This window comes from Sminthopsis crassicaudata, chromosome 4, assembly GCF_048593235.1.
Source record: "Sminthopsis crassicaudata isolate SCR6 chromosome 4, ASM4859323v1, whole genome shotgun sequence".
In the NCBI taxonomy this organism is placed as follows: Eukaryota; Metazoa; Chordata; class Mammalia; order Dasyuromorphia; family Dasyuridae; genus Sminthopsis; species Sminthopsis crassicaudata.
In genome coordinates, this window is record NC_133620.1 from 157,264,414 (window position 1) to 157,281,794 (window position 17,381).

Below are 17,381 nucleotides of genomic sequence, written 5' to 3' on the forward strand. Positions count from 1 at the left end.
ATACCATAATTCAAGAAATTATATAATAAAACTACCCAGAACTTTTGAGCATTAAAAAAGTGCCAACTGAAAGAATCCACAGATGACAGAGATGGGAGCTGGACCTGAACTTTCACTGGTATAAGGAACTACATTATGAAGAAACTTCCTTAATTGATGAAATTTAATACTTCCTATGCAACATATAGTCATAGAATGTTGCCTAGAGTACTGGAATGTTAAGTGAGACAAAAATAACAATTCATTTCCAGAAACAAAATATCTAGAATACCATGGGTGTTTAAAAAAAGGAAGGATGAAATGGAAATAACTCAAGTTCAAACTATAGTAGTAAGCAGTAAAATTATTTATTACTAGTTAAAAGAAAAATGTATCATGTAACAGATTAATTTGTTTTTAAATCTCAAATATTTGTGTTCAATCATCTCTAGTTCAATAAATCCAAAGAATAAATTACCAAGCAAAGAATTATTTATTTGACAATAATTGTTTAGAAAATCATAAAACCAGAAATTAGTTTGAGACCATCAACTGATAGCATATACTACAACAAGCTCCATAAAAAATTAGGAGGGAAAAAATATCACATACTTTTAAAATTTTGTTTGTTCTTGAGACTAGGTTTCTAGTCATGGGCAAATTCCCTTACTGATCCACAAAATTTTCACTAGTTCCAGAAATCAACTAAGAAACATCTTCATATTTAGTACCAGTGGAAGGAAAATATTTAGGCAACTAACAAATATTTTAACAAAAATTCTAAAGTAGGTAGTATAGCATCTATCTCCAATAGATAAGTGGTCAAAGGATGGACAGGTTTCTTTTTTTTTTAAGTTTATTTTTTATTAATTTTTATAATTATAACATTTTCTTTGACAGTACATATGCATAGGTAAATTTTTTTTACAACATTATCCCTTGTACTCCCTTCTGTTCCGAGTTTTTCCCCTCTTTCCCTCCACCCCCTCCCCTAGATGGCAGGCATTCCCATACATATTAAATATCTTATAGTATATCTTATGTACAATATATATGTGCAGAACCGCATTTTGTTGTTGGGACGGATTGTATTCAAGGTAAAAATAATCTGGGAAGAGAAACAAAACAAAACAAAACAAAACAAAACAAAACAAAACAAAACAAAACAAAACAAAACAAAAACAAAAACAAAAACCAATGCTCTCAGTTTACACTCATTTCCCAATGTTCCTTTTCTGGGTGTAGCTGATTCTGTCCATCATTGATCAACTGGGAGTGAGTTGGATCTTCTTTATGTTGAAGATATCCACTTCCATCAGAATACATCCTCATACAGTATCATTGCTGAAGTGTATAATGATCCCCTAGTTCTGCTCGTTTCACTCAGCATCAGTTGATATAAGTCTCTCCAAGCCTCTCTGTATTCCTCCTGTTGGTCATTTCTTACAGAACAATAATATTCCATAACATTTATATACCATAATTTACCCAACCATTCTCCAATTGATGGACATCCATTCATTTTCCAATTTCTAGCCACTATGAAAAGGGCTGCCACAAACATTTTGGCACATACAGCTCCCTTTCCCTTCTTTAGTATTTCCTTGGGATATAAGCCCAGGAGTAGCACTGCTGGGTCAAAGGGTATGCACAGTTTGATAACTTTTTGGGCATCATTCCAGATTGCTCTCCAGAATGGTTGGATTCTTTCACAACTCTACCAACAATACATCAGTGTCCCAGTTTTCCCACAGCCCCTCCAACATTCATCGTTATTAGTTCCTGTCATCTTAGACAATCTGACAGGTATATAGTGGTATCTCAGAGTTGTCTTAATTTGCATTTCTCTGATCAATAGTGATTTGGAACACTCTTTCATATGAGTGGAAATAGTTTTAATTTCATCATCTGAAAATTGTCTGTTCATATCCTTTGACCATTTATCAATTGGAGAATGGCTTGATTTCTTATAAATTAAAATCAATTCTCTGCATATTTTGGAGATGAGGCCTTTATCAGAACCTTTAACTGTAAAAATGTTTTCCCAATTTGTTACTTCCCTTCTAATCTTGTTTGCATTAGTTTTGTTTGTGCAGAAAATTTTAATTTGGTGTAATCAAAATTTTCTATTTTGTGATCAATAATGGTCTGTAGTTCTCCCTTGGACACAAACTCCTTCCTCCTCCACAAGTCTGAGAGGTAAACCATCCCATGTTCCTCCAATTTATTTATGATTTCGTTCTTTATGCCTAAATCTTGGACCCATTTTGATCTTATCTTAGTATATGGTGTTAAATGTGTGTCCATGCCTAGTTTCTGCCATACTAATTTCCAGTTTTCCCAGCAGTTTTTGTCAAATAATGAATTCTTATACCAAAATTTGGGATCTTTGGGTTTATCAAACACTAGATTGCTATTTTTATTCACTCTCTAGCCCTGTGAACCTAACCTCTTGCTGTTGGATTGTGTTGGTGATGTATAAAAATGCTGAGGATTTATGTGGATTTATTTTGTATCCTGCAACTTTGCTAAAATTCTGAATTATTTCTAATAGCTTTTTAGCAGAGTCTTTGGGGTTCTCTAAGTATACCATCATGTCATCTGCAAAGAGTGATAATTTGATTTCCTCATTTCCTACTCTAATTCCTTGAATCTCTTTCTCGGCTCTTATTGCTGAGGCTAGAGTTTCTAGTACTATATTGAATAATAATGGTGATAGTGGGCAACCTTGTTTCACTCCTGATCTTACAGGGAAAGGTTCTAGTTTATCGCCATTACATATGATGTTTACTGAAGGTTTTAAATATATGTTCCTTATTATTTGGATGGACAGGTTTCAAATTAGAATTGCTACAAATTGATAATAAAGCTAACTTGCAATGATCAAGGTATAAGTCCACATTTTTCTGACATTTACTATACTATGACCCTGGACAAATCATCTATACGCTGTGGGAGGGGTGGTTAGATGGTTCACAGGGTAGAGCGCCAACCCTGAAATCAGGAAGACCTGAGTTCAAATCAGACATCAAACACTTAACACTTAGTAACTGTGTGCCCTGGGCAATTCACTTAACCCCAATTGCCTCAGCAAAAATAATAATAATAATAATAACAACAACAATAACACACACACACACACACACACACACACACACACACACACACACTGTGAGCCTCCATTTTCTCATCTACAAAGTGAGGACACAATTTCTACATTCTCTTAAATTGTCTTACCTTTCTTGTATTCCCAGAGCCATGAATCATGGCACATGTTTTTTCATCATTTCATTGTACTTGACTCTTTAAGACCCCATTTGGTATTTTCTTTACAAACATACTGGAATGTTTTGTCACTTCCTTTCCAGCTCTTTTTACAGAAACTGAAGCAAACAGGGTAAAATGCTTTGCCCAGGGTCGCACAAGTAAGTGTTTGAGACCAGATTTGAATTCAGGAAAATGAGTCTTCCCAAGTTTAGGCCTGGCACTATATCCACCATACTATCTAGCTGCCCTGACATAGAATGTTGCTTAATAAAAAATTATAACCTTTCATTTGCCCCTGTTAAATTTCATCTTATAATAATTAACTCAATGTTCAATATCTTTTTGAATCTTGACTTTATATCCCAAAAGGTCAGAACCTGCTCAAAAAACCTGGATTCTGGGATGACTAAAAGCTCCCTCTTTTCACTTTCAAAACTCATGCATTCTAAGATTCCACTCCCTTTCCCTAGAAGAAAAAGGAATAAGATAGTTCAAGAAGCAACTCCCATTTCCCAAGACCAAAATTTAGCTCCTGTAGAAAAGTCCACTTACAGTATTGTCTCTCACTGAATGTTATCAGCAATGGAATCAGAATGACTGAAGCCTCAATAGCTTGTGGGATATTGTTGTTTTAAGGTCTCTGTAGCAAATCAAAAACTATATGGTTAGTTGATCAGTATTAGTTACAGAATATTTACACATACTTCAAGTTCTGTCCAAATTACTTCTATTATCTTCTAATTCTCCCTGAACCCAGATTTCCAAGCCTCCTGCACAAAGGGAGATGCTCAACAAAGATACTCTCCACATGTGGCAGTTCCTATTGAAGTACCTCCCCAGGTATAGACTTTCATTTGATTTGTCAGTTAACACCATGCAAATACATTTCTAAGGTGAAATTTAATATGGAATTTGGCCCAGATAAAGACAAATACAAGTACTAGAAACATTAATTAATTGATAAGGATCTTGTTGACTTTTTATTATCAGATTTCATTATTTTTGTGGGACAATTTTTTGCATCCTTGAGCCACCCATGCATAATTTGTATATGTGTATGCATGTGTACATATATATATATACATATATGTATATATATACCGATGTGTGCATATGTGTATATGTACACATTTATATGTTTCATCCTTGTTATCTTTATTTTTACTTTTATAATAAATTTATAGCTTTTAAAGGCCTTTTTCTTCAATTATATCATTTACTTTGTTTAACAGATCATAAGATAAATAGGCTTGGTATTATACTCCCCATCATACCTATGGACCTACAATAATTCAGTAGTGGAACTAGAACCCACATTTCTCAGGAGATCTGAGATGTGGTATATTCACATGGTAGCATGACTACCACAGTCAAGTCATATATCTTACCCAAGCTAGCATACAATATCAATCCAAATAAAAGCATAAAACAGATCTTGAAAAATGAAGCCTAGTCCATCTTTCCTAGTGCAGACATTAACTTTTAGATTATTTTATGTCTGTATAGATGAAGGCAGGGAAAGGGGAAGGTCTACAGTGAAGGTCAAGGATTACTGTAACATGGATATGTCACGTTTCATAGAGAGAGAGCTCTTTGGAGACCACCTTCACATGCAAGATTAAACAAATATATGTGACTATCATATTTGTACACTATGTAGGTATTTATATTAATATGTATAATGTGTTGTTTATGTACAACTACAAAAGAGTATGATATGTGTATCTGTGTATATATATATATATATATATATATATATATATATATATATGGTGCATTATACATATGTATAATGTAGTACCTGTAATTATGTAGATAATGTAGATATGACACGTCTGTGAAGTTTTGTATGGCGATTAGAAAACTAGCCTCAAAGACCTGAAGATAGCATTGTGAGCTTGGATAATTCATCTCATCTCTCAGGGCTAAAGGCAACTTTCTAAGACCATAATTGTAGATAAGGTATCAAACCACATTTATAGATGGAGCTCCTCACTAAGAACTTCCTATACCAATAAAGTAAAGCTCCAATTCCTATCTTTATGCGTGTGTGTATATATATACATTTATATATTCATATTCAGTTACATATAAATATATGTGTGTGAATGTGCACTAAAACTGTGTGTTGTATATAAATGCATGTATGGCATTATGTTTGTGTATTTTATGTGTATTTGTACATATATATGCTATACACATTTGTATATATATATAGTGGCCAGTGATCATCACCATGTGAAGTTGATATAATCCCCAACATGGAAAATGCTACAGAGCCTACTTCTAAGGAATTGTGTGATATATAATAGAATACTTTGAACATATTTTGAACCCTGTATAGGCATTACTGATCTACTAGCTACATGATAAAAAAGGAGTATTTTTTTTATTTGCTGCACAGCCAGAACTAGAAGCATTCAGAAAATGCTAGTTCACCAGAATGAGCATCTTCTGACACCTGCCTATCTGGCTACCTCTCAATCCTTTAGAAGTACCGCTGGAACTTTGAGGGAGACGTAGCCAGCTTCACTTTGGAATAGTAAGACTAGAAACGATAGATAGATAGATAGATAGATAGATAGATAGATAGATAGATAGATAGATAGATAGATTAGATAGATAATCTATATTTTACATAGACGTCTATCTTATATGTGTACATACAAAATATGTTATATAAATAACTATATATTAAATAAATACATGTACATGTATACACATATTCTTGGCCTCATTTCTCTATCTACAAAGTGAGCTAAATAGCTCTAGGTCTATGAATATTAATATATTATATATAAAGATATATTAAAGAATTATAAATTATACATAATATGATATATATGTTATATATGATAGTGTTGTATTAACTTTACATATTAAAATATCTTGTTAATCATATAAAGGTTTTCTCCCATGTATATAAAATCATTTCCCTCTCCCCAAAAAGAAAGAAATTGTAAAAACTTTATTCTGTGGAAGATATGATACAATGACTCCGAAGGAGTTGTTTCAGTCTATCAAAGATTAAGGATTTTATGAATTTTGAAGATGCAGTATAGTCTGTCATGTCACCTTCCATACATTTCAATGACAGATTATTTTTCTTCTGGCACTGGTGGTTTCAGTATATCAGCTGCCAGGAAAGAACATTTTTCTTGGAGTTTCAGCACAAAACATCAAGATGGAACCACAAAACAGAATTCAAGTAGCATTAAAAATCTGATTTAAATCCTCAAAAGCTAGGAAGGTTAACCAAACAGTTCAGCCAGGCCCAGAGTCCTTAGCTCACCTTCAACAGTGGAGTATATACCAAATGATGTTTCTGCCCTGGCCAGAAGCAAAGACAACAACAACCAATCATTTGCATCAGGGTTGAGAAAACAAATTCTAGCACTGGATAAATTAAAATTTGTGATGGGCAAATGTCAAAATGTTTAGAATTTAATTTGTTTGGAAAGAAATTGAAAAGCTGATACCTTAACATGATGTTTATCCAGACTCTTTTAGACTCTACTGGACACAAGTCACTAAAGTAAGGCTTATTACATTGGATCATTTTTGCTTGTAGCTCAAACAGAATCCAACTGAGAGCATGGAAAAAAACATTTTGAAAAGCTTAACTGAACTGAACTTTCTAGAATATTTGAATAGAACTTTCTTTAAAGTCTGGAAAGGGATATTAGGTCAGTTTTTATCCTAAGCTGAACAATGGCATTTTTCAGGTATTGTCCATACTGGGCTTTATCTGTTTCAGATAAAGTGAAATGGAGAGCCATTGAAATTATCCATATGATTACCAAGTGACTTGTGAGAAAAAGAAGGGATTTAGGTCAGAATTATCTATGCTAGAAAACTTCGTGAATGAAATTTTCTCAATAATTTGTTAATCTTTAACTATATTTTACAAATACAATTATCATTGTGGAAAATCTTTTTATTAAAAGACCACATCTATGTAAAATATTCATTTCAGTACTTTTTGTGGTGGGAGAAAAACACCCTGAAAACAAAAGAAATTAGAAAACTGGATTGGAAGGAAGACTCCTATTAGTTGGAGAATGGGCAAATTAAATTATATTCAAGGATGTAATAAAATAGTATTGCACTATAAGATCCAACAAATATGAAGAATTTTGAGAGAAAAAATAGTAGACTTGGGCAAACTGATACAGAGTAAAGCAAGTAGTCTCTTTTCTTTGGAGAAATAAGGAGCCAAAAATTCAAAATATTACAGACTCCTACAGACACAAATACTGAGATAATTGAGTCTATAACATTCTTTTTTTTTCTATAAGGGAAGGACCAGTTAATCAATAATCATTAAGTATCTACATGTCCCACGAACTGTGCTAAAAATACTGTGAATACAAAAACACGTCCCTGTCCTCAGGAAGCTGACAATCTAATGAAAGGATTACTTGTGGTAGGGAATTGAGGAGTGAATAGAAGGAAGGGAGGATTGAGATATAAAAGTCATAAGACATCAAGAAAACTTTTTTTAAAGAAAGAAAATCTCTAGTGTTTACTATGATCCTGTTCCCATTATTTCCCTAACTTCTTTCCTCTTTCTTTAAGGCCTATTTTTCCAACAAAGGAAATCTACTTCAACTCCAACCCACAATAGTCTCACTTCTCAGAATTGCTTCAGCACTTAGATTCATAATGTTATTTACCATCAAATCTAAAAAAGGTCCTTGAAGTCATCAAATCCAAGTGTATTTTTAAACAAATGAGGAAACTAAAAGATTTAGAAAATTATTTCCTATACCATTCAATTAGCACCTTATTACATAGTATTTTATTCACTATTTCATGGGTTTTGTTCCCTCCACTGATTTATCTGTGCAATGTCTGAAGCTTCCTGCATATTCCCTCAATGCCTATCACAGTATCAGGAGATAGGATATGCTTAATAAATACATGTTGATTGATGGAATACTGAAACCTCATTCTTTAGCACTTCAGGGCACTATACCTAGAAGACTAACTGCACAGGGGATTGGCTTTCCCTTTGGCCCAGTCTCAAAGTCCTCGCCTAGCAAAACGCTTCAGAATATAAATAACAATGACCTTTGAAATAATGTCTGATACAGATTTATTTTGTTTTCTTTCCTTTGTAAATGTTTACATTTGTAAGGAAGAAGGATTGTTTTAATACTTGCTTAATACTGTGTGGCATATGATGAAACTGAATTACCTCTGTTTATAAGTTTATTCTGAACAAAATATAGTCTCCTACCTGCCAACATCTGAAAGCTATAAATAGGGAGAAAAATAGAGAGACCTTAAAACTACATTGAAATGCATTGGATTTGGAGTTTCTTGGATGACCAGAGTGGAAAAATATTTTGCTAAAAAATAGGGATTGCTACTCCTACTGGCTTAGAAGCCAGAAATTTAGTTAGTATTTACCCAAGCTGTGGTGAGAGAACACTTGGCTGTTTATTTCAGCTAAGGGGCTAGTTGATGGGAGATGTTTGTCCAGTCAGGATGCTCTTTGAGATTTTGTGTCTACCTGGGCCTGATTTCCAAATAAATTTTTCTTTTGTACTTTGCCCTTACACCCCCACTTTAACCAAGCTTACTTGATTTTCTCTACAACAAAATCACATAATTTTTATCAACATATACACTCACTACCAGGGTCTTCTGTACTCTTCAGAGTTCCCAAGATGAATGTCCTATTTGACATTAGGTCTGTATAAATGAGTGAAAGGTTTTGTTGTGAAAAAGGAATATGGGAATCTGGAAATGTCATTGTATTCAGGAATAAAAGAAAGTGTAGCTTGTTAAATAAAATGGACTGGTTTTTAACCACAAGCATTTTTAGAAATTCTTTTTTAATGCAATCAGCCCCTCAGCAACAGAATAAATGATGCAAAATATTTGCCATAAACAGTTATAACAAGCTTTGATAACCACACATGCAAGTCATGTTTTTCTTTACTACTGACTTGAAGCACAGCTGAAGTTTTTAACAACTACCTTTATTTCTGATATGACTTTGCCATACAAAATGTATAAAAAAGGTTATTTTTCAATCTCAAGCCTTTTAAGGCAATTGTTTTGCTATTTTGGTAAAATGCTATTTTTCCCCTTTGGATGGAACAAATATGAGTAGTCACAAAAATGTGTTTCCTGTACAATATTTGCTTATTTGATCTATGTCAAATAGTTTTCTTTATTTACTGCAATTTGCATTCATTTGCATGCACAGTCCTGTGAACTTTTTGGCCAGGCAGGAAGATTAAATCAAAACTCAATCGGACTATACCCAAAAGAAGCTGAGAAGAAGACTATGTCTACAGGACTGCAAATAAATATTTGAATGGGAAGAAAATTGGCACATATATTATATTCAATGAAAGTTTAACATTTGAACCAGTTGCTATTTTGGTTTCACCTTTGTTTCCTACGTTCAAATCAATGCAATTCAGCAAATATTTATTGAACGCATATGCAAAGCATCGTGCTAGGTGAGGGATGTTGAGAAGTATAAAGAACACAAAGAGGCATGACATCTAAAAGATCCTTGCCTTCTTGGAGATTTAAACCTGAGAGGAAGTAAAAGTGCATTCAAATACTCAAATGCTTTGTTTCACATACTAATTAGTAAATTCCAACTAGTAGTGCAGAGACAACCCATCCATGTTTTCTCATCCACATGCCTTTTGTTCATGTCCTATATAAGTTTACTACAGTTAAACTCATCCTGGTTGGAGACTCTCCCTGTTTGCTCTTGATGTTGTGAAAAATAACAGTGGAATATTATGGCTGTCACAATTAATTTTTATCCATGATCTTCTCTTCCTACTTTACAATTCCTTCATTACTATTTTCTTCCTCTTCTTCAGAGTTCCTCAATGGATAATGCTGTAGTTATCAAATCCACCATGTTAGATTCCATTACTTACTTTGTGTTATTCATTTCTAATTCAATGGATATTGCTGCATTGGTGTGTTGTTGTCATATAACAATGATCACAGAATGTTGATATTTTTAATAGGCCTTTCCTTTCATAAGAAACTAGCATTCATTAAAGGAACTCTGAAATTTCTCAAAGACAATCTAGTTCATTTGCCTCTTTACAGTAAACTCTAAAACAATGTCAATTTATATTGTGTGACATAGATATATATGTTGATGGTCAAGATCTATAGGTTATTCATCCAAATTCATGTTGTAATCATGGCAGTATATATTCATCATCTGTATTTCCAATGTGGATGGTGAGGTCAAACCTCTTTGAGTGATTACAGATCTCTTAATATCTCCACAATGTTCTAGGGCTTGATACATTAAGTTTATTGTCATTCACAAACAGGAGCATTTGGAGGACCCTTTAGCATCAATAGGGAATCCCTTGTGCTGGATGTCTACTATTGCAGTGATCTAGATACTTGAAAAGTATGTATCTCTCTGCTTTATACCTCCCATGACATTAAAGAACAGTCATTTAATGAATGATATCTTATTGAAAAGCTTGTAAGATGACATCTTGCTCTACTTAATCACTTTTCTCTATTTAATCTACTTAATACATTTTTTCTTGATCAACTAACAATAAGCACAATGAAATCATATATATGTTAAATATATTTCAACTCATTGTGAAATAGTACAGATGTGGTTCATTGCTGAATATCACTTGAGAAAGCCACTTTTCCCCCTAATATATCAAGGATGTTAATTATTTATATGTAAATGACACAAAATTTTGGTGGCTTTTGGAAGAATGGGCATAACAGTAATAATATCATGAAACCCATATCACTACTCTTTTTTTGATTCTCAGTACCTGAGAACAAACCTTCACTTTAATTGGAGTTTCTTTGGATTCTATTTATAGCAATGTCAAGATTGATAATATTTAGTGCTCTAGCTATGTGTCTATTCATTGATCACTAGAGCAGAAACATTTTCAGAGTTCTAATAGTCAAAAATAATTTTAAAACTTTGTAATTCTTAGCATTCTTTGTCATATTTTCTATGATTCTGCCACCATCACTGAAGAAGAGTTAGGAAGACACACAACACAAACTGATGATCATTCTTCAACAGACATTTTCCACAGACAATAAAAAAATCAAGTCAATTCAAGTCAACAGACATTTATTAAAGTATTTGCTATATGCTTGGATCTGTGCCAAGTACTGGGATACAAAGAAAGGTAGAAATCCTGCTTTCAAGGACCTGAAAATCTAATGGGGGAGACAATATACAAATAATTATGTAAGTATAAGATATACACAAGGTAAATTGGAAGTAATCTAGGGAGAAGACATTAGCATTAAGAAGATAAGGAAAAGTATCTTACATAAAGTAGTATTTGACTTGAGACTTGAAAGAAACCAGAGAAACTAGATAAGGAGGAAGAGAATTCCAGATATGTGGGACAGCAAGTGAAAAATTTTAGAACTGGGAAATGGAGCTCCATGTTTTAGAAATAGCAATGAGGACAATGGCACTAGATCTTAGAGTGTAAGAAAGGTAATGAGGTATAAGAGAGGAAAGGCAGAAGGGGTGGGTCAAGATGTGAAGGGTTTTTAAAGCCAAATGGAGTATTTTATATTTAATTTGGAGGTGATAAGTAAGTACAGAAGTTTATTAAATGGAGAGAGGAAGGGTAGTGTAGTCTGGCTTGCTCTTTAAGAAAATCATGTTGATAGTTCGGTGGATGTTGGACTAAAGCAAAAGAGAGACCTGAGACAATCAGTAGGCTATTGGGATAGTTTAGGCATGAGGGATAAAGTCCTGTTGCAGAGTGGTAGCAAAATCCAAGGAGAGAAGAGGGCATAAAATAATAACCAGAACCATCATAAGATCTAGTGTGATATACTTTTCCATGCTTTGCCAAATTGTCCTCAAAAAACAGACTCAGTTTGAGGCTAAAATCTTACTTCAAGCCTTTCCAGCATGAGAGAACCTATTGGAACTTATATTCCATCATAACAGTCTTTAAAAACAAAGAATCATAACAACACCATGCTGAGGCATTGGAGAAAGACTTTGTATACCAACTTATACAAATGCTCAAATAACTGTTATAAATGATATCCCAGGGCTCCCTAAGATCTTGATCCTTAGGGAAGAAGATCATTTTTTCTCTGCATTATTGCCCCACTTATAATTGCTACAGGAAAATATCAAAATATACATTAAATTTAGCTTTTGTCTAAGTATCTCCAAATGTAGAGAAAGGTTTCCAACTTCTATTCAGCCATTCAATTTAGAAACAATGGAAAAGCAAGCCTTACTTTACCCCCAGAAGTATACAAGTTGCAAAAGACTAACAAATGTTTATAATCAATAACAGTCCTCAAAAAGTTCACCAAATTTGAGATGCCATCAGGAGACTGACTTTCGAGTAGGACCCTATCCCTTTCTGTGCAAGAAACTACACAGCCCCAATGAAATTCCTAGAATCACCCTGTGATTTAGAGTCCAACTCAGAAGGTGAATACATTTAAGGGCCACTGAACAAGAAATCCCCTTCCCAGTGAATGTGCAGTATCCAAATAGCTCAATAACTGATTTTTATATATTTGGATGGGGGTAATAAAGAAGAAAAGGATGGAAGGAAGGAAGGAAGGAAGGAAGGAAGGAAGGAAGGAAGGAAGGAAGGAAGGAAGGAAGGAAGGAAGGAAGGAAGGAAGGAAGGAAGGAAGGAAGGAAGGAAGGAAGGAAGGAAGGAAGGAATGTAGGAAGGAAGGAAGGAAGGAAGGAAGGAAGGAAGGAAGGAAGGAAGGAAGGAAGGAAGGAAGGAAGGAAGGAAGGAAGGAAGGAAGGAAGGAAGGAAGGAAGGAAAGAAGGAAGGAAGGAAGGAAGGAAGGAATGTAGGAAGGAAGGAAGGAAGGAAGGAAGGAAGGAAGGAAGGAAGGAAGGAAGGAAGGAAGGAAGGAAGGAAGGAAGGAAGGAAGGAAGGAAGGAAGGAAGGAAGGAAGGAAGGAAGGAAGGGAGGGAGGGAGGGAGGGAGGGAGGGAGGGAAAGAGGGAGGGAGGAAGGAAGGAGTAGGAACAGAAGGGAAGAAGGAAAGCAGAGGGGAGAAGGAAGGACAGAGGAAGGGAGGGAGAAAGTTAGTTTCCTAGTCTACTTTTATACTTCCTCATTTAGAGGGGGCAACTTCTAAACCCATGATTCCCAGTTAGCCAGTCATCTTAGAGGAGCTCCACTCATTAGAAATCAATCAGAATTCCTAATTTCCTTTCATCAAGGTATTTGCAGACCTGTTCACATTATACCTGAGTAGGTTCCCTGAAAATTGCTCCAAACATAAAAAGCCTAGATTAGTTCATAGAGTGGATTAAGAAATTCATCAAATTGATAAAGAAGGGCCATGCTAAATCTTTCTTCTCTCTTATTCTATGATATATGCTTAGAGCAAGTACAAAAAAAAAAAAAAAAAAAAAAAGTTTATTTCCAAGTATTAGTTAGAAAGAATTTACCAGTATAAACTTTCCAGTTACCTGTTAATGAATTGAATTGATTGGGCTCAAAAACAAATATTTTATAATTGACTGTCAAAAAATAGATTCCAACTTATCTCAAAGTCTATCCAAGTTCATGTTCATTGTCTCCATGACACCACATACCTATTTCATTACCTGCTATCTCCTTTTCATTTTGCCTTCAATCTTTCCCAACAACTTTGTGTGATATATGTCACTAAGAAAAATTTTAGGTATCCCCTTTCAAGTTGTTGTACATATCAGAAGATTAGGTTTATAATCTACATCTTCATCTTTGATTGCCACCAGAAGGGCTAAGGAAAGGGCATGTGTACTACCATATGCCATTTATAAATCTAAACTATATGAAATGGAAGAAGTGAGAACAGAACTAAAAAACCTTCTAGATGAAAAGCAACCTCAGAGATTGCATGATCAAACAATTACATCAGAGTTTTACCCATTTATGATGTCACTAGAAGTTTTCACACTGGCACTTGAACAGCTTTTGCTCGTAGATAATATAAAATGCAAAACTTGTATGCAGTAGAAGGCTGCATTAAGTGAGGCAAAGTAGAATAGAGGAAAAAACACTGTTACTGCAAAAGTCAGAAAACCTGACTTCCAATACTGCTTCTGACAACTATTTCTGAGAACTGCTAAGTTAAAGTTTTAAAGAATTACCTAGAGCACTGAGACTTTAAGTAATTTGCCCAGAATTACATTCCCAATATATATCAGAGGTTCTATTTAAATCCAGCTATTCCTGACTTCAATACTAGACCCTTATCTGCTATGCTATACTGACTCTCAAAAATATATGTAAATATAGTAAATACTTTCTGGGTACCCAACTAGTTCTAGACCTATGTTCCTAAATTTAAAAATAGAAAGAAATAGAAATCAAGTAGTCAAGTCCCTTCATTTTATAGATGGGTAAAATGAGGCCCAGAAATATTAAGTGACTTTTTCAAAAATAAAAAAGGTAGGGATACCTATTACTGTTAATGATAAGAATTTTATTGCATAATGAAACAATACATGACATTTTCCACATCTCTAATTATTGTAAAGTTTTACCCTTGAACCAAAATCTGCCTATCTGTCTATCCCTGTCTATCCTTTGGTCCTATTTCTGTCCTCTACAACCACACAGAACATATCAACTGACTATTTCATATCACAGCTCCACAAATATTTAAAGAGAGCTATAATGTCCAAAATAAACAACATCTCTTTTACAAACTGTTTTTTCTCTATTTTTTAACTTGTGAGCAAAATACCATAAGTAATATCATAATTATCATAAGTAATAAATTATGGAGACTAAGCATATGAGGTATATCTATATGGCAATGATGAGACTGATTTTCATATCTGACTTGGGGAATTAGATTACTAACTTTGTGGCCATTTCTTCTACATGCATAAAGATTAGTATTGTAATTAAATAAAATAAAGATAATCTGGCACATATTTAATGATTTTTACATAGGCATTATTGTGCTTCATGCTAATAATAAATGGTAAGCAGTTGTCATCAACAACTATAATCAGTATTAGTTTTACACTGAATGCAATTTAAAATTTTTCTCTTCTAGTTTTGTTAGTTCTCCAATGTTAAAATCAAGTGTCAATGCTGAGTGTTAATATGACTTTTCCCTTGACTCTCACATACATTAAAAAGCAAAAGTTTCTAAATCTGGAATCAAATCTCAGGTCTGCTTTTAGTAATTTGTGACTTCTGAAATCAATTTAACTTTTCTGGACTTGAATTTCCTCATCTACAAAATGAGGGGGTTACATTAAATGTCATCTAAGACCCTTTCTCACTTTGAATTTATTATCCTATGATTCCTCTCAACTAGTAATATATCTTTGCTCCTACTCACTCTCACCTCTTGATTTACCAGTATTGACATTCCCTGTGCTCTCTTTCATGTCTACCTCCATATGCTGTTTCATAACCCAGCTCTAGGTATCCTAAATTTAGAAGAACTTAAGGCAATAACAAGTCTGGGTCATACAGCTGGTAGGTTAGAGAAAGTTAAAGAAGAAGAGCAGAAAAAGTCTGTACTAGATGGGTTGGAGGAGGTCATTGGTTAAGAGCCAAGACTAGTTAGACTAAGAAACTCAGGCTACAATTAATCCTCTCAAACTAGGGCTGAACCATCTACACTCTGCAATTTTCTGAGGCTGCCCATTGCTACCTAAACAGGACTACCAAACTGTTTCAGAGTATACAAAATTACTATGGTGATCCTACTTTTTGTATATGCATGAAAACAAGATTCTTGATTTTGGATCAGGAATCAACTTAAGAACCACTTTTCTTTTATATTTGCTATTCTCCCCCACCCCATACTCTCAGAAATGGCAACAAGAATAGTTATTATAACAGTCTTTCTTACTCCAGGCCTGGAAAATCCCACACTAGTCACCAATGGTCCAGATGTTGATTGTAAAAGGATAACATCTAGGGAACTTCATGTTTATTTTTCCCTCTGACCCATTTTTAAGAGAGGAAAAACAAAAAACATCATTTGTCTGCAGCTACTCTGGGATCTAGGAAAGCATTAGAAGTTGGTTGAACCCAATGAGCTCCAAGAATCCTCCTTCATTTGCTTCCTGTTGGGATAGCCTGGGCTGACGTCTTCAAAAATATTTATCGGGATGATTTATATGTGGATACAGAAAAATAAAAATACAATGTGTAAAAGCTAAATAAGTAATGGTTATTATTCTTTTTCTAGCTATCTAGATCAGGATTTAAATATGACTGTAGAAGAGACTAAGGTGGAAAAATGATTCAAGGTGACTGGCAAACACTATTGGCAAGAGCACTGGATGTGAGTTGGATCTTGAGTTCAAATGTTAATGCTGTTGCTTACCAATAAATAAAGTGGGAAGAGACTCTAGATTCTACACATCACAAATTTTGAGAAAAAATGGATGGAATGGCAAAGTTAATATTTAGAACTAAGATATGTGAGAGAAAAAGGTAAGTGAATAGCAGTTGGATGGACCTATGTTCTGGCCAGACAGATAGCAAATCTTGGTTTGAATTGAAAAGGACTCTAGAAGTCATCTAGTTCAATTTCCTTATATAAGATAAGATAAGATAAGGAAACTGAGCCCCAAAGAAGTTAGTTAAAACTAGAACTTTATCTATTGGTACAAAGTGCAAGAATAAATTCCTTTGAACTACTAAAAAAGATGTTTCCAGCAGCTTTCACCAAAAGTTATGCTTTCCATGGATATATGACAATATATATAAGAAAAGACATTTAGTTCCTTCATCCCTTTTGACCCAGCATTCAGAATAATATCTAACACATAAATACTTCATAAATGCTTGTTGATTGATTAACCAGGTCCCTCCACAACTAAACAATCTCCATCTTTCATGATATCCTCCAAAGAGAAAAGTAGATGGATCTTTAGTAACAAACATTTCATTAGCAAGGAAGAGTACTCCTCTCCCTCAAAAAGCTTTTCCCAAAATGATGCTTAAAATTCATTTGCTATTTAAAATGTAAAAAGTTTTTTAAAGAAAATCGCCTAGGAGTGATAATATAATAACAGGCTTAAGCTTCAGGCAAAATACAAATGGATCACATTGAATGGATTCTTAGTCAGTCGTTGGATTAATGATTCTTGAGATTCCTTCCAGTCCAGGGATT